This window comes from Macaca nemestrina, chromosome 19 (assembly GCF_043159975.1).
Source record: "Macaca nemestrina isolate mMacNem1 chromosome 19, mMacNem.hap1, whole genome shotgun sequence".
Lineage (NCBI taxonomy): Eukaryota > Metazoa > Chordata > Mammalia > Primates > Cercopithecidae > Macaca > Macaca nemestrina.
In genome coordinates, this window is record NC_092143.1 from 64,707,675 (window position 1) to 64,727,293 (window position 19,619).

General features: G+C 40.7%; 1 protein-coding gene and 1 long non-coding RNA gene across 2 annotated transcripts in view; one reads left to right on the forward strand and one right to left on the reverse strand.

Moving 5' to 3' along the window:
• The window catches only part of LOC105465403 (uncharacterized), a 210,121-nt gene that overhangs the window by 61,165 nt on the left and 129,337 nt on the right, over positions 1-19,619 (reverse strand). The window lies entirely within an intron of this gene.
• The window catches only part of LOC105465439 (carbohydrate sulfotransferase 9), a 326,845-nt gene continuing 320,131 nt past the window's right edge, over positions 12,906-19,619 (forward strand). Inside the window, exon 1 of the mRNA XM_071085509.1 lies at positions 12,906-12,966. The gene's annotated coding sequence lies outside the window, so the exon portion shown is untranslated. The remainder of the gene's footprint in view (positions 12,967-19,619) is intronic.

The window sequence follows — 19,619 nt, forward strand, 5'->3', positions numbered from 1 at the left end:
CTACGAAAAATCAAGCATAGTTAATTTTTCCCTCATGAACTTAATACTTTCATATGATGGCATTTACGTTATTGAATAACTAATTCAGATTACTGTAGACTGGAAGTCAGCAAATTATGGCCTATGGGTCAAATCCAGCGGCTGGCTGTTTTTGCAAGTAAAGTTTTATTGGAATACAGCCACACTCATTCATTTACATGTTATCTGTGGCTGTGCTGCCACAGAAGACTTGCAAAACTGTAACAGAGGCCATGTAGTCCACAAAGCAGAAAATATCTATTATCTCACCCTTCATGGGGAAAGTTTGCCAACTTCTGCTATACACTATAAACACTTCAGCATTTGAAAATTCTTGATAACTGTGTAAATTATCTTGCTGTTATTAAAGAAACAATAAAAGTGGTACCTTCAAATGTTTGCCTAATCCAACATGACGCTGAAAAGATAGAAAAATCCCATGGTGGAATTTTAGGCAATACCACAATTAATTTATTTCACTTGGATTTTCTGAAAGCTACTTTTTATTCTTGCAGGCAGATGATTATTTGGTGATAATTTTTCTCTTTTAAAAAACGTGATTGTAAAAAGTAAAGTAGAGGTTCCTCTTCAAAGACTTTCCTCCCCATCTAATTAGGAGTAAATAGTAACTTCTCCTAGAAACAAAATTTATTCAAAGACCTGTGCTAACATTCTTTAATATCTGCTAGCTGTAATAAGGAAATTGTCAGGCCTCTGAGCCCAAGCCTGCATGTATTCATCCAGATAGCCTGAAATAACTAAAGAATCACAAAAGAAGTGAAAATGGCCTGTTCCTGCCTTAACTGATGACATTACCTTGTGAAATTCCTTCTCCTGGCTCAGAAGCTCTCCCACTGAGCACCTTGTGACCCCCACCCCTACCAGCCAGAGAACAACCCCTTTGACTGTAATTTTCCACTACCTACCCAAATCCTATAAAACGGCCCCACCCCTATCTCACTTCGCTGACTCTCTTTTTGGACTCAGCCCGCCTGCACTCAGGTGAAATAAACAGCCTTGTTGCTCACAGGAAGCCTGGTTGGTGGTCTCTTCACATGGATGTGAGTGAAAGAAATCAATGAACTTTACATTCTTAGCTCCCACAATTTAGCCTAAATATCTGCACTGGCATGCTTATACTGGTCCAAGCAAACATTAGGTCATAGCCTGTTCCTCTTCCTTATTTAGAAGTGTTTTTACCTTTCTCAGCATGCCACAAGTTACTTCCTCCTTCCTTTGTTTTCCTCTACCTTTGCCTTTTTAAAAAAGTTCTAAGTTGCTAGCCAATCAGGACAAATACAAATATGAGGTCCCATTCCAGCCGATGGAAACCAGACACAGCAGTAGGGTGGACGCATCAGGTTGTAAATGACCCTGTCTCCTTTGTTGGGTGTACTCTTGTGGCAAAACTGCTGGCGAGTGTACCCTTTCTGCAGGAAGTAAAAATGGCCTTACTAAATAAATTAAATTTATGTTCAAGTGCTATTTCTTTATGGCACTGGGGAACAAGCATTTCAAACAGTGATTATGAAACTACTAGACAATGTAGGACAGTAATTTCACATTTACACGATCATGTCTGATCCAAACACATAGGAATGATAAAATACAAAGAGAAAGCAAATATATATAAATATGATCAAAATGAAGATAAATATTAGTAAGGACTAGAAACAGCAGGCAAGACTCATTCATAATAAAAATAATTTGCAAGCTAATATAAAGTTATTTTTAAAAATAATGATCTATTACAAACATAATAGTGGTTAAACTTTAGAAGTATTCCAATAACAGTTCAGAAGACAAAGATTTCCCTTATATCAATTTCTATTAAATATTGTAATATATTTCTGAGATAATAAGTGATCAGAAAGAAATATGAGGTATAAATATTAGAAGGAAAGGTACAATTTGTTTTCTAAAAGATGTAACTGTTTGTAGAGAAAAATCCAGACAATTTAAAAAACAAAACCCTAGTAGAACTTATAAGAATATTCATCAAGATTGCTAGAAATAAGGTCACCATGTAAAATTAATATTATTTCTATATATTCTATTAGAATATCAGAATATGTAATCAGTTAACATTTCCAATCATAATAGCAACAAAATCATAAGAACTTGGAAATAAATTTAACAAAAGAAATACAAGAACATTTTTGAGCAAATTATAAAAGATTGTCAAATGATATAGAAGAAGATCTGGCAAGACAGCATACATGGATTAGAAGATTTGAATTTTAAATATACAATTTTCTCTAAATTAATCTGTAAGTTTAAGGCAAACTATAAGGTTAAGTTCAATCAAACTATCCACATAGTCTTTTGCAAACTAGATAAGCTAATCATAACATTAATAGGGAAGAGTAAAGGATCAAGCACATAAACTTGGAAATTTTGAACGTCTAAAGAGGACAGTACAATTGTGTGGTGTGGGAGGTGGAAGGAGAGTTTTCCCTAGAAGATGGGCAAGATATATTACCAAGCTAGAGGAAGTCAGACTGTGTGATAGTGTCAAAGGACAGCTAACCCCATGCAACAGCATAGAAAGCCAGGAATAGACCCATGTGTAAAAGGAAACTTGAAGTATGATATAGATGGCATTACAGGTCAGTGGGGGAAAGGATAAGCTATTCAATAAACACAGTTGGTACAATTGTTTATCCAAACAGAAAATAAAATTAGATTTTTACCTCATATCCTGTGAAAAACTGTTTTGTTTTGTTTTTCTTTTCAAGTATGGTAAAGCCCTAAATATATATATAAAAAAGATATTTAAAACTTTTAGGGAAAAAATAAAGGAGAATATTTTGTGACCTCGGGGCAAGAAAGACTTTCTTGAATAAGACAAAAATATCACAACCATAAAGAAAAAGATTGACAAATGTGACTATATTGGAGAAGAAAAAGACTATTCAAAAGGGCACTATAAATGAAGTAATGACTGAACAAAACAAAAGAAACCAGCCACAGGCTTGAAGAAGATATTTGCAAGACACATAACCAACAAAGGATTTAGATTTGAATTATGTTAACAAAACACAGCTCCTACACACTCATCAGGAAAAGGCCAACAGGCCAGGTGTGGTGGCTCACGCCTATAATCTCAGAATTTTGGAAGGCCAAGACAGGCAGATCACTTGAGCCCAGGAGTTCAAGACCAGCCTGGGAAACATGGCAAAACCCTATATCTACAAAAAAAATTGGAGTCTGTGCCTTCAATCACCATACCATTAAAACCACTTTGCAAAATGATAGCAGTAAGAAAATTATGGCATGGGAGAAATCTGATGTAGCTAATCCCTATCTTGCTCTTAGCCTTCAAAGTTGTCCTTAATTATTCCTTGGTTTAAGACAAGCTAACTTTGGGAGACACTTAGCTTACAGTTTAACTGATAATAGCCCTTCCCCAAAACTCTTGGTGAAGCGTTTGTAAAGGTAACGAGCCACCACCAGGATAGGAGGATGGAGGAGCCTGAATTCTGCCCTGGTATAGAGGTAACCTTAAGGGATCACCAGCCATTATTCCGCAGGTCACAAGATATGCAACTTACACAATTACTGCTGCAGATAACGTCACTATTGAAGAGCTAAGATTGGGCTTTTGAGATCTCTTTTCAGGTTTTTTGCTGGACCTGCCAGCTGCCCCTGTGGCCCCACCAAGAACAACTCAGCACAAGAGGACAGCTTCAATCGCCAATGATTTCATATCCAACCCAACCAGTCAGCACTCCCCATGCCCTAGCCCCCTGCCCACCATCTTTGAAAAACCCCTAACCACTGAGCTTTTGATGAGATTGATTTGAGTAATAACTCCATCTTTCCCATGGTGTGGCTGGCCTCGCCTCAAGTAAACTCTCTCATGGCAGTGCCGTGGTGTCTGCGAATTCATTTTCTTTGTGCAGTGGGCAGAAAGAATTCGTTGGGCAGTTACGCTATACACCCTTGCTCGTTTGCAAATATGGGAAAATCCTGATATTTGACAGAGGTGGAGTACATGTTTTTTTTAAAAAACTCTGTTACATTTTAATAATTTTATTACACTGTAAACATTTTAGTTGGAAGAAAGTATATTAATATGCTAAAAGAATGGTACTTATAAGAATAAGGCTTCCCAATGATTCAATTCCGACCATTTTAATCAATAATAACCTTAATAATCATGAAAATAAACGATTTTCAACTTTCCCTTATTTCATAAGCATTCAATTTTTGTCTTCAATACTCCTAAGCAGAATTTTTTAAAAATAGAACTCAGTACTACCATTATGTGGAAACCAAATTCAGTTATTATTTGCTCATGAAGGGAAGCCATTATGCTATATGTAGTTATAATATCTTAATCACCACTGTGGCATTCAGAATTCTCTGCAGGAATGTACAAGAGCAGCTATGAGGAGATTTTTGTGTGTAGTGAATTATAAATAAATATATTCAATAACGGAGAAAGCAGAAGAAGGAAATTGCCTAGATTCCCTCCGTTTGTGATAACATTTGCTTTCCCTATACCAAAAGCTACTTCACCGAATCCATGAGCTCTCTTAAAAACAACTAAGATGTAAATTATGTCCTGTTTACATAAGATCTTTGTGGAGATAAACAGACAATGGCAACTTTGTTCAGGGCTCTGAGTCTTGAAGTATGGAAATGAGCTGGCCCTCCAAAGATATTTTAGATGATTGGCAAGAAGAAGGAGGTGGGGAGAAAATCAGACAGTAACAATTTCTGGAACTGACCCCCACATTGAGAATGAATCAGATTTGCTTCCATGGACACCACTGCTCTTCTCCCTGGGGCTAAGCATGTGTTTCATTCTTAAAGACTTTTTTTTAGGTTAGCCATCAACAGACCCATGTCTTAGAAACATAGTTGAATTCTTGATCCAAAAAATACATTTCATGGTCCTAAATTCTAGCTTCAAAACCCAATGAATAAAGCACCCGTGGTAAGAGAAATAATAGTGCCAAGGCAGGGAGGTAGTATGGGCTGATGAGACCTCAGGCTCCTAGAGTCTATGCATGTGCCCAGAGTTATATGTGCCAGTTTGGTTTTGACCATTCTCCCTGTCCCATGTGACTAGGTAAACACTTAAAGGGTGAAGTTAATAACATAGCCAAACAAGTGATGCTGCAGGTTTATCTACAAATTCAAAAGGAGTCAAGGGTTTCAACATTAGATGTGTAAGGTTCTTGTATCGGTTCAAACCCCGAGAGCACACCAACAGACAACACGAGGCGATATGGAGCAACATGCTGTTTTAATGAGTGCCTGGGTGCAGGTGGGCTGAGGCCTAAAATGGCGTCAGCACCAAGTGAGGATGAGACAAAGGTTTTTTTTTTTTTTTTTTTTTTTTTGAGACGGAGTCTTGCTCTGTCACCCAGGCTGGAGTGCAGTGGCCGGATCTCAGCTCACTGCAAGCTCCGCCTCCCGGGTTTACGCCGTTCTCCTGCCTCAGCCTCCCGAGTAGCTGGGACTACAGGCGCCCGCCACCTCGCCCGGCTAGTTTTTTTGTATTTTTTAGTAGAGACGGGGTTTCACCGTGTTAGCCGGGATCGTCTCTCGATCTCCTGGCCTCGTGATCCGCCCGTCTCGGCCTCCCAAAGTGCTGGGATTACAGGCTTGAGCCACCGCGCCCGGCGAGACAAAGGTTTTATAGTCTTCTGTAAACAGGAAGTGTCCTCGTCTGACCTAACTGCTTCCTTGTACCTGGATGGCCTCTTTCTCTATCTTCAGGAGTACATGTCTTCTGGCCGGCTCTCTTCCTGCTTCTGCTATCTTGCTGATGCACGCTGATGGTGCAAGCAGCCTTGCACCTTAGGACTGGGCCTGAGAAGGGAGGAGTTACTCATCTCCTCAAGCTTTCAGGCCTGGGGAAGAATCTTATAAGATGTACCTGTGAAACTCTTGCTTCCTATACATCAGAAGAAAAGCACTTCTCTAACTTTTTAGTTACCTGAGCCTTGTTTCCCGTTTGTTTGTTTGTTTGTTTTGAGGGCAGATATATATGCCATTGTACTAATGCCAAATTGAAATTATTATGGTGATGACTTACGTGTAGATGCTATTTCATGTTGTTATTATTTTTTATGTTAAAAACCACTGGATTCTGGCCGGGTGCAGTGGCTCACACCTGTAATTGCAGCACTTAAGGAGGCCAAGGTGGGTAGATCACCACAGGTCAGGAGTTTAAGACCAGCCTGGCCAACATGGCAAAACCCTGTCTCTACCAAAAGTACAATAATTAACCAGGCGTGGTGGTGAGAGGTGAAGCCAGCTGGACTTCCTGGGTCAAGTGGGGACTTGGAGAACTTTTCTGTCTAGCTAGAGGATTGTAAATGCGTCGATCAGCACTCTGTTTCTAGCTAAAGTATTGTAAAGGCACCAGTCAGCACTCTGTAAAAACGCACCAATCAGCAGTCTGTGTCTAGCTAAAGGTTTGTAAATGCACCAATCAGCACTCTGTAAAACGGACCAATCAGCGCTCTGTAAAATGGATCAATCAGCAGGATGTGGGCAGGGCAAAATAAAGGAATAAAGCTGGCCACCTGAGTCAGCAGTGGTAACCCACTCAGGTCCCCTTCCACACTGTGGAAGCTTTGTTCTTTTGCTCTTCACAATAAATCTTGCTGCTGCTCACTCTTCAGGTCCGCACTACCTTTATGAGCTGTAACATTCACCTCCAGGGTCTGCGGCTTCATTCCTGAAGTCAGCGAGACCGTGAGCCCACTGGGAGGCGCCACCTTTAAGAGCTGGAACACTGACTGCGGAGTTCTGCGGTTTCACTCCTGAAGTCAGCGAGACCACCAACCCACTGGAAGAAAGAAACTCTGGACACATCTGAACATCTGAAGGAACAAACTTCGGACATACCATCTTTAAGAGCTGTAACACTCACTGCGAGGGTCTGCGGCTTCGTTCTTGAAGTCAGCAAGACCAAGAACCCACTGGAAGGAACCAATTCCAGACACAGTGGCACATGCCTGTAATCCCAGCTACTCGGGAGGCTGAGACAGGAGAATTGCTTGAACCCGGGAGACAGAGGTTGCAGTGAGCCAAGATTGTACCACTGCTCTCTAGCCTGGGCGACAGAGCAAGATTTTGTCTCAAACAAACAAACAAACAAACAAAAAACATTGTATCCTCCTTCCTATTTAAAAAAAAAAAAAAAACTTTAAAGCACATCATTACTTTTACTAGCGTGTAAAAGATGAACTATATAAAAATGTAGACAGACCTGGAAAAAATGGCAGATAGGAAGCAGGTCTAACTTGCAGCTCCCACTTGAACAAAGCAGCACTTGGAGACTCACACTGTGAACTTTTGCTCCAAGAACTACCACAGGAACATACCAGAAAAGCTGAAAGAATCCACAGACACTTTAAAGGAGGTGGATTGCTGCTGCAGGCTGCATGGGACAGCCGAGGAACCGTGAGTCCGCTTGCTTTCTCAGCTGGGAGGCTTGTAGCCTGGAGCAAGTTCTCAGCCCTGCTCACTGGCGGCCTAGAAATAAACTCGGTGCTGTTGTGGGGGCACAGTGGAAATGAGACTGGCCTTTCAGGCTGCAGGCTGCGTGGGAGCTGGGTGAGGCTTGAGGCTGCCGGCTTTCTCCCACTTCCCTGGCAACCTGTGTAACACAGCAGAGGTAGCCATAATTTCCCAGGAACATAACTCAGTTGGACTGGAAACCACATCCCATCCCCTACAGCAGCCACAGCAAGCCCCACCCAAGGAGAGTCTGAGCTCAAACATGCCTAACCCTGCCCCCACCTGATGGTCTTTCTCTACCTGCTGTGGTAGCCAATGACAAAGGACTCAACCTCTTGGGAGCTCTGTGGACCTGCCTACCACCTGAGAAACCTGAATACTTATCCAAAGGCAACTCTAGGGAAAGCTTGTATCCTCCATATAAGACCGCAGCTGATGCACTCTTGAAAGCTCCACGTCCTGGCTGGAGGCCAACCAACACAAAACCAGAGCATTCAACAAAAATACAACCAAGGACCCTCCCAGAGTCCAACTGACTCCCCTGCTTCCTCCATCAGAGCAGGTGCTGGTATCCATGGCTGAGAGACCTGAAGACAGATCACATCACAGGACTCTTTGCAGGCACTCCCCAGTACCAGCTCAGAACCCAGTAGCTCTGCTGAGAAGCTAGATCCTGAAGAGAAATAACAATCACTGCAGTTCAGCTCTCAGGAAGCCCCGTCCCTAGGCAAGGGGGAGAGCACCACATCAAGGGAGCAACCCAGAGACAAAAGAATCTGAACAGCAACCCTTTAGTTCCAGATTTTCCCTCTGACATAGTGTACCCAAATAAAAAGGAATCAGAGAAACAATTCTGGTAATATGACAAAACAAGGTTCTTTGACACCTCCAAAAGACCACACTAGCTCCCCAGCAATGAATCCAAACCAAGAAGAAATGTATGAATTGCCAAAAAAAGAATTCAGAAGGTTGGTTGTTAAGCTAATCAAGGAGGCACCAGAGAAAGGTGAAGTCCAACTTAAAGAAATCAAAAAAATGATACAGGATGGGAATGGAAAAATCTCCAGTGAAATAGATAGCATCTTAGCAGATTTGAGGCTCAGTATCTGCTCATGAAGCTGGGAGTTAGAATCCCTGAGTTCATCATTTTCTTTCATCACTTCCTCCAGTGAACTTAGACGAAACCAACCAACTACATTATGTTCCTTGGTTATCGACATATAGTCAAATTTAGTATGTATGGAGTCACTAAACTCCTTGCCTCTCACAAGCAGTGAATCAGAAGTGTCAAATGCATTTATTTTGCATAACTCTCTGAAGAGTTCACGCCAAGTACTATCAGTGTTCTTCATACTATTAGAAGTAGAGTCCTTGGCATTTTGGGGTCCGATAATATTAAGCAGCCAACTCCAGAAACCTCCAAACCAGCAAAAGAACTTCATCCTTAATATTCTATTCCTCTAGAATCACTCCTGGTACCAAAATCTGTATTGTCAGGGTGCTCTAGAGGGACAGAACTAGTAGGAGATATATATACACACACACACACACATATACATACATATATATATGTTTTATATATATATATGTAAAGGGGAATTGATTAAGGAGTATTGACTCACACAATCACAAGGTCCCACAATAGGCCATCTGCAAGCTGAGGAGAAAGGAAGGCAGTATATGTCCCAAAACTGAAGAACTTGCAGTTCGACGTTCAAGGGCAGGAAGCATCCAGCACAGGAGAAAGATGTAGGCTGGGAGGTTAAGCCAGTCTTAGTCTTTTCATGTTCTTCTGCCTGCTTTTTATTCTGACCATGCTGGCAGCTGATTCAGTTGTGCCCACACAGATTAAGAGTGGGTCTGCCTTTCCCAGCCAGCCCATTGACTCAAATGTTAATCTCTCTCCTTTGGCAACACCCTCACAGACACACTCTGGATTAATACTTTGCATCCTTCGATCCAATCAAGTTGACACTTAGTATTAACCATCATAACTGCTATGGAAAACAGTGTGGAGATTCCTTAAAGAACTGAAAGTAGATCTACCATTTGATCCACCAATCCCACTCCTGGATATCTACCCAGAGGAAAAAAAAATCATTATATGAAAGAGATACTTGCACATTCATGTTTACGGCAGCACAATTCACAATTGCAAAACTGTGGAACCAGCCCAAATGCCCATCAATAAAAAAGTTGATAAAGAAAATGTGCTGTATATATACCATGGAATGCTACTCAGCCATAAAAATAAATGAAATAATGGCATTCACAGCAACCTGAATGGAATTGGAGACCATTATTGTAAGTGAAGCAACTCAGGAATGGAAAATCAAACGTTGTATGTTCTCATTCATAAGCTGGAGCTAAGCTATGAGAATGCAAAGGTAAAGGAATAATACAATGGGCTGGGCATGGTGGCTCATGCTTGTAATTCCAGCACTTTGGGAGGCCGAGGCAGGCAGATCACCTAAGGTCAAGTGTTCAAGACCAGCCTGGCCAACATGGGGAAACCCTGTCTCTACTAAAAAATATAAAAATTAGCCAGGCGTGGCAATGGGTACCTGTAATCCCAGCTACTCCAGAGGCTGAGGCAGAAGACTCATTTGAACTTGGGAGGTGGAGGTTGCAGTGAGCTGAGATCACACCATTGCACTCCAGCCTGGGCAACAAGAGCTAGACTCCATCTCAAAAAGAAAAAAAAAAGGGTCAATGAACTTTGTGGACTTGAGTAAATGGGTGAGAGGAAGATGAGGGGTAAAAGACTACACAATATGTACAGTGTACACTGCTCAGGTGATAGGTGCACCAAAAATCTCAGAAATCACCACTAAAGAACTTATTCATGTAACCAAACACCACCAGTTCCCCCAAAACCTATTTTTAAAAAAAACTTAAAAATATAAAAATATAGAAACTCTTAGGCAAATGTGGATTAGAGACAAAGGCCTTAACCCCATCTCCTCACCAGATTGTGACCCTAATTTCATTCAGGAGCCTGTAGGGTAGCTACATAGCTCAAAGCAGGTCACATTTTAATGCCCCTTTTTTCTATACAACGAAGTTATTTTCAGTAATAATCATGAAGCAGCACAAACACATTTCTCATATGGATGAAAATTCATACTTACCAAACTAAAATAATACACTTTACAGTGTTCATTCATTCTGTCACCGTTTTAAATTTTAAACATGAATGGTCCCATAGAACAACAGAATTGTAGTAACTTTGGTTGTTTCTTCTTTATAATCTTCTCTGTGCTAAAATGTGTATTTCAAATCTATTGTTTAAATGCAGGAATCTATAACATACCACCGGGACTGGAGATGGAAATTTCTCTTAACACAAGCTCAGATGATTCTGAACTAAAGGCATATAGCTGAGTCCACATGTACAGAGGATGGGGACAACAGTTGAGTGAATCCATTTTCATGCCAAATACAATGTATATTAAAGAATAAATATAAAAACATCAACAATACCCACAGTAATGACTTAGTAGACCAATGACATTGTTTTCAGGGAAGTTTTTTTAGTTGTCTTACATCTTTTTTTAAAAAAGTTAATTGACACATAATGATACATATTTATGAGGTGCATAGGGATGTTTTGATACATATAATGTACTATGATCAGGTTATGGCAATTAGCATATCCATTACCTCAAATATTTATCATTTATTTGTGTTGAGAACATTCAATATCCTCCTAGCTATTTGAAACTACATAATACATTATTGTTAACTGTAGTCATCCTACAGTGGTATCGAACACTAGAACTTATCCCTCTTATCCAGCTGTAATTTTATATCTTTCAACAAATCTCTCCCTATTCCTCTTGTCCTCTACCCTTCCCAGCATTTAGTGTCCTCTGTTCTACTTTTTACTTCTGTAAGAACTTTTTATTTTTCATTTCCACCTATGAGTGAGAACATGTGATGTTTAACTTTTTGTCCCTAGTGTATTTCTCTGAAATTAATGTATTCTAGTTTTTGGTTTTGTTTTTTTTTTTTTTAACACTAACATTGTTTAGAAATGCTACTATGTGATAAAACAAAGCACATTAACTTTTGGTCAGTTTTATTATTTTTTAAAATTCTCTATAGGCATTGAACCTTCTTATTCCCAGAAGGTGTGTAGACTGTACCCATTGCTCTAATCTTGGTAAGCCACTGGTCCACCCCATTTAGAAATTCTGGAGCCCAGAATTTCTGGCCAGTCTCCTGAAGGGCAGAGCGCTGGACAAAATTGCTGTCTGAGGAAACTTGTCCTGATTGGCTATGCCTTTACTCTGGTCTTCACACCTACTCACCGTTTTTTTGTTTTTGTTTTTGGTTTGTTTTTTTTTTTTTGAGATGGGGTCTTGCTCTGTCGCCCAGGCTGGAGTGCAGTGGCACAATCTCGGCTCACTGCAAACTCCACCTCCCAGGTTCAAGTGATTTCTTCCTCAGCCTCCCTAGTAGCTGGGACTACAGGCACACACCACCACACCTGGTTAAGTTTTGTATTTTTAGTAGAGACGGGGCTTCACCATATCGGCCAGGCTGGTCTCAAACTACTGATGTCGTGATCTGCCTGCCTCAACCTCCCAAAATGCTGGGATTACTACAGGTGTAAACCACTGTGCCTGACCCCTTTTTTAAATCTCATCTTTCTAACGGAAATGCACAAAATGAGATTTCCTGCCTTGTGGGGGCAATAACCTCCCTAGCTGATGCTTTTGGGGTGAACAGATAGCAACTGTATTGCACAAACCCAGGTGATAAGATAAATCTGTAATAAGGGTCAAACTATTCTGTGTAAAAATTGCTTCTCTAGAAAATAAATGGCTAGAAGTAAGGCCTGATTAAAGAATATGCTTTTCTCCTCTCCAGTAATGATTAAAGTTGTTTTTGAAAGTCTGACCATTTAAAGCAGTTAGAAACCACTGCACGGGAAAGGGACAAACATTTATTGAGCACTTATTGTAAGCAATATTAAGATATTGCTTAATATACAATATCTCCATTACTTTATCTCCATTCATCTTCATAGACATTACTTCCATTTTTTAGAATGCAGTGGTACAGAACACTGTGACTTACTCCTCTTATCTTGTTTCTGTAGGACTTTCTAACCAGCTGCCCCCAGTGGGGGCTGTAATGGTGTTTTGGGTTCTCTAGTATCAGTTTCATTCAAATGCTATGATATGGTTAGGCTTTGTTTCCACACCTAAATCTCATCTTGAATTGTAATCCCCATAATCCCCAAGCGTCAAGGGAGAGACCAGGTGGAAGTGATTGAATCATGGAAGCAGCTTTCCCCAAGCTGTTCTCCTGACAGTGAGTGAGATCTCACGAGATCTGATGGTTTTATAAGGGGCTCTTCCATCTTCACTTGGCACTTTTCCCTCCTGCTGCCTTGTGAGGAAGGTGTCTTGCTTTCTCTTCCCGTTCCTGAGGCCTCCCCAGCCGTGCTGAACTGTGAGTCAATTAAACCTCTTTCCTTTATAAATTAACCGGTCTCAGGCAGTTCTTTAGAGCAATACGAAAACAGAAAACTAGATGTTATATCTAAGTGTTTTAAAAGGTTTTGGGTATTTCCTTTCACCTGTGTTCAGGTACTCTGAATATGGTAGCTCCCTTTGAGAAAGAGTTTGGGGAATTTTTCCAGATGACTGCTGTAATGAGTCAGAGTTTTCCCTAAAATTATAAATGTTTTGAAAATTAGAAGGTATTTACACACAGAGTTAGGGTGAAGGTGTTTACACACAGAGCTAGGGTGAACAGAAGAGAAAAATTAGCTTTCTTTAGGGATACATTACATGCTGGGCACGAAAGAACTTGTTTTGAGTAACATTCCAAAAAGACTTGCAAAATACATATTGTTTTCTCACAGTACAGAGAATGAAACTTGGTTCAGCGTTTATGATCCTCAACTCAGCTCTGAGTGTATGATACTCACCCTTCATTACCACAAAATAAGTTAGTAAGACTCAAACCCAAGACTATATCCCCCTAGAAAACCTGCCTAATTTACTACAGTGTGCTTTTTCCTGTGGAAGTAAGCATGGGCTTAAGGCACTAAAAATAAATCAGGCTAGACCCAATGAAAGTGAAGTTCAGAGTCTGACATAAATTTAATAAATTCTGTGTCCTGATTATAAGAGTTGGTGTCTATGGGAAATGTGGATGTATGCTGGCTGCAGACAAATGTTTTGCTATTCTAGCCCCGTAAATGGAATGGAACAAGGCAGGCATGCTTAGAAGAGAAAGAATTGATGTTAACAAACTGACAAGAACCCATGCAGTTATTACAGTATGACTTAGTTTGATTGCCCCGGAAGCAAGCCCTCACTGAAGGATTCCAGGGTGAATAGTTTATTTGGGAGGTGATCTAGGACATACTGGAAGGGAAATGGGCAAGTGAGGCAGGGAAAGGGAAGGAGTACCTTGAGGAGGACATTCGGATTTTCTCTCTGGCTATGTTAGTGGTTGGTGTGGTGTAGAGGAAATATTGCTGGATTCCATGATTATGTGCTCTTTGTCACACCTCCTCCCTCATAACGTGGGAGTTCAAGCAGTGTTCATTCATTCAAGCAGTGTTATGTGCGATTCCATGGTAATGCACCAGCATTCTGTGAGCTCTCAGAAAGCAGTGCAGGGTGATGCGCTGTGGAGGGGAAAGACAACCAGCACATGTATCAGTCTGAAGAAGCATGAATTGCTGCCCGACAGGATGACAAGGGCCCTATGTAATCAACTTGGCACCAAGTGCAGTATGTGCTATCTCCAAAATTGGAAGGAGTCTACTAAATACTGTGCCTCCTCCTTAGGAGGTGCAAAATGTAACACTTGCCCTGAGAATCTGAATAACTGGACCTCTTAAAAAACTTCACTGTGTAGCCCACCTCTTATACCCAAAGGGGTTTCCTTCTAAATTCAGCTGTGAATGTTTCTAATAAGGACGTACATGGTACTTGTGCATTTCTGCGTCTCAGGTGAAATTAAAGTGATGTCATCAATGCGTGAAACAGTGCGACGCTTTAACATTCACGTGATGAAGTTGGACTGTACTGTGAAGGAGAGCGGAAGTGTCAACATAGCCCTGGGATGAGACTTTTAATGTGTAGTAGAGTCAATTCTAGGTGAATACAAACACCCAGTTCTCCTTCTTGATGGGGATTGAAAAAAACCCAAGTACTAGATCAGAAGTAGCATTCTTTTTCTGAAAAACAAACAAACAAAAAAAAAACAAAACCTATCTGGCACTATGGCTGAGATTGGGGTTAACAAATGGTTACATTCACAGTAGTCTTTTGTCATTCACCATGAGGCACCACAGGAGATTGATGAATTCAATAGGGACCTAACAAGGATGGCTAATAGGTTGTGAGGATGCCTCTAATCTCGACTTTTTCTCCCAGTGTACAGGTGTGTTTCTGATGTCCTCTCCTGGCCAGAAGGGAGGTGGCAGCTTCAGTGGTTTCTACTTGGCCTTTCCTGTCTTTATAGCTCTTACTCCACAGATCAGATGCTCAAGTTGAGGTTTCTGCCACCTGCTAAGCATATCTAATCCAATTACACACTCCCAGTCTAGGGAAATGATCCAGGTGGTGTGTGGGTTTATTAAACCCACTGTGAGACAGACTCAGTCCAGGAATCCACTTTCCACCTGGTTTCTGTAGGACTCCATACTCACCTCCCTGCTGTGGGAGCTGTGATCGTGTTTTGGGCTGTCTGGTATCAGTTTCATTCAAGTGCTATGGCTAGGAGTCCTAAAAGGATTTGGGTATTTCCTTTTACTTGTGTTCAGGTACTCTGGATATGGTACCAGGTCCCTTTGAGGAAGAGTTGGGGTGATGTTTCCTGATGCTTGCTCTGATAATTCAGAGTTTTCCCTAAAATAATCTGGCCTCCCTTTAGATTAATGCGCTCTTGATGTAAGAATTCACTAGGTATAGAAACTGGGCAAGAAGTCAATTTCAGTTGCAGGAGCTGAAATCACCCACTCTTGATCCTTTCTGGATAACATGGTTAAACAGAACTCTCATTAGTTGCCCATTTATCTTCCTTCTAGGAATACTATGGTCTATTAGCCATTGCTAAAGATCCTTGCTACTCAGAGCCCAGCTGCTAATCCAGCCCTGCTGCCCTTTTACAGAATTTCATTCCTTTTTCCTCCGATGATGAGGGGCAACTACCCCTCTCTATTGTTTTGAAATCATTCCATCTTCTGCGACGCTATGGAGCCAATTTTATAGTGGCATTTCCTATCAACACTGGCCTATGATACAAATCATCTGATTTACAAAAAACAAAACATTCTAGCACACACAGAGAGACACACAAAACATTCTGTTACATTTGAATTTCAGATAACGAGTAATGTTTTTAACATAAGTATATCCCAAATATTGTATCCTGTATTTTATTGGGCATCCTCCATACAGAGAGTAGACACCACTGAAATTCTCAGTGATGCTAATGCCCCCTCAGTAGTGAAGTCTCTATTGCTTTAGAGAAAGGAGTGTTCTCTGGGCCCTCCCAATATATATATAGGCAACTGGTGAAAATAATATCGGTTCTAAATAGTATTTGTTTTAGCGTGATCAGCTCTCTTAGCTTTTTGACCAATCCTCAATACTGTACGAAGTTCTGGCATCGGCACTTCATTTATGGTTTGCCATTGTTTTTTCAAAGCTGTATGAAGACATCTCAGCAGTACAGATATCCTTGTCACCATGTTAAATCCTCAGTCCCAGGAGAGTGCCCCCATGGCAATAAACTCTCTTATCCAGTCTTACATTCCATTCCCCACTTCAGCCTAGCATCTTCACAATCCCTTCCCAGGCATGTTCTCCTGGTTCATCGGGGTACCTTTTAGCCAGATCCTGTGGCTCTTTGGGTAAATAGTCTATTTTTTCCCATAGTAGACCATGCTGTGATGCAGCCCTAGTTATTAGTTCAGAAACAACAAGGAGAGGTGGGAGCAGATCTTGAGGGAGATTGATATCACCTTGGGAGCTATCTGTAACAGGTGTGGGCTGTGCAAGCTCTTCACACAAGAGGATGCTATTGCTTTCCAGCCAGAGGCACTGTGCCACTTCTCCTAGCCCTGTGGGTTCACTGACACTGCGGCACAGAGTGCTCAAGTGCATCCTCTAATTTCCTCAGCCCAGGTCTCAAGGTCCCAATCCTTTCTTATCAGAGTTCTTATTTGACTGTAGAAGGCCATTAATTTAGCCTCCTGTGTAATGCTACTACTTGTAACATCAGTTCCTTGGTTGATTTTGTAGCACAAGCTATTTTCCAACTGCAGACAAGAATCCCTTTAAACACTGTCACAGAGACTTTCTGGATTTCACCATGCCTTAAGATAACAGTTGATGACCCAAAGCTTCCCTCAGTCCTTCATTTAATCTTAGCAACAATCAACTCTCCCCACAATCTGTACAATTATCATTGCCCCTTTATCTCTCAAAATGCTAGAGATTTTTCACAAGCCCAGTTTGTCCCCTGGAATCTCTATCTCATTCCACAGGTGAAGTCTCCATCTGATGATACTATGGCACACCAGAAATTACCACTTTGCCACTCAACTTCCAACTATCTTAATGTGGGTTCCTCCAGAAATAACCCCTGCAATGAGGATTGGAGTACAAGTAGTTCATTTTGGAATTAACACCAGGAAGCATCAGTAAAGGAGTGAAGTGATCACACCTATAACACCAGCACTTTGGGAGGCTGAGGTGGGCAGATCACTAGGTCAGGAGTTCGATACCAGCCTGGCCAACATAGTGAAACCCTGTCTCTACTAAAAACACAAAAAATTAGTCGGGCGTGGTGGCATGTGCCTGTAATCTTAGCTACTCAGGAGGCTGAGGTCGGAGAATCGCTTGAACCTGGGAGTCGGAGGTTGCAGTGAGCCGAGATCGCGCCATTGCACTCCAGCCCGGGCAACAGTGCGAGATTCCTTCCCAAAAAAACAAAACAAAACAAACAAAGAAGTGAGAGAGAAAAAGGAAGGCAGCCAACAAGGGATGCATGATCAAGCAAGTCACCATCTTCAGCGATATCACGTAATTCCAGGGTAGAATACAGACCTCACTGTATTCTACCTGAGGGATGGGGCCTGGGTATGGACTGTACCACCCTCTCCAGTGATTGGTTATGGGCTGCTTCTGAGGTAGGAAATTAATTCCCCAGTACTTCTGGCCTGCTCCATAATCAGGTGAAGCAGAGACTGACGCAGATGCTGATGGTTGAAAGTGGAGGCTCACACTAAAGCTAGCCAGGAGCTTATTATTTAAGAGTTTTGGGGGATAAAAATCATCTGTGTGAATCCTTGCATTTTTTTTTTTTGAACAACACCAGAAATAAATACTGCAATTAGTAAATTCTCAACACATGTTTATCAATCAGTATTTGAGTTTGAATTTAACAACAGCAACAAAAAATCACCTGCTATTTTATTGTTGCCAAAGAATTATTTTCCATAAACTTACGCATTCCAGAGGTTTTACTTTATTTCACTGTTGACATCATTGTCAAAATCTATCAAAAAGCGTGTGGCCAAAAGAAACTTTAACTGCATTTTCTTTGATTTAGACAAGTTGCTCTCACTATCCTCTTCTTTTGGAGAAGGGAAATTAATTTCTTACACTCTCCTCAGGCTGAAAAAATACTCTATAGCACACCAAAATCCTTCTCTTTCCACCTGCAAGATTGATTAATCTATAGCTTAAAAAAATGTAAATCTTTGGGGATCTTGTCACTTTTATGGTCTGTAGAAGATGAATTCAAGCAGGATTTCAATATTGCTTGGCCTCTGGTCCCAAAATAATATAGCCATGTCGCCAGGGGAAAGTCTGTGGGAACATGCTGTGCTGTAATAGTTTACAGATTCATAAAAAGTATTGATCAAGCTTTGTCTCCTGTAGTTCTAAATAGAGTATTAAAGGATTTTATCTTCTAGACTGTAGCAACCCAATAATGCTAAGCATGGCGATGAACAAACACATGAAAATCAAATACAACCAACAAACACAAAAGCATCTGGCCTTGTGTTTAACTCTACTATCATCAAGTTAATGGTGCAGTCATGTAAAGCTTCTCCTTTTAATGAAATAATTAGCCCTTTTCTGATGGATAGCTTTATGCTTGGCCACACTGGCTGTTCCTAGAAGCAGAGCTGTCAGGCATGCCATGGCAGAATAATTCGTATAGCTTCAACAAGGTTTCAAAAAGCATCTATCCACTTCCTTTTGGATGTAATCTCCTGTCCGTTTTTTGTAAGTTTTTGTGGATGCATTGGGTTATTAGACTATTGGTAACGTCAGCATGACAATAATACTAAAAATTCAAGCTGGTTCTGATTCTCAAGTTCAAAAAGACAACTCTAGACTTTTATTTTCTGAAATAGGCTTGCAACAAATCACAGAAATTTTTACTTATTTTTCTGAAGCTGCAGCTACGATTATTTTCCCTAAGAAATGCTATGCAACTTTTAGCATTGACACAAAAGTTCACTGCATGAGTAAGATATTTCTCCTTTCTTGACTGCCCTTTTAATTGTAGATATTTGTATAGATATTTTTGAAGAGGTAGTAAGAGATCCAGATCAGAATGCTAAAATTCTTTCATCATTTTGTGATGAGAAAACTTCAGGGAGATGAAATAATACCTGTACTACTATCAGTAAATCCTGTAAATAAATGTATAGCGTGTGCTATTGTAAAAGTCCTGAATTCCCTAGTTCTTTCAAAATGAAAGAAAATATAAAGGTATCAATCTGCTTGCATACGTAAACCCTAACGCCCAGTGTCTGTGTGTTTGTGTGTGTGTGTGTGTGTGTGTGTGTGTGCGCGCGCGCGCGTGTGTGTTGGGGGTTGGGGGGCGGTTCAAGGTACAGGGAATTCTGTAGAAAAGACACATCTTCATTGTTTTGTCGGTCAAAGATTTAAAATCTAATTGCTAAAATGTTATTTGCATTTTTGCAACACTTACTATTCAATGGTGGTTAATGGGTATTTAAATGTTTCTCTAATTAAATTGGGAAAACAACTTGTCTTTGTTATGAATGACTTCTTAAAGAGTCTTTCAACAGAGCCTCAGGGTACTTAGTGACAGCATGT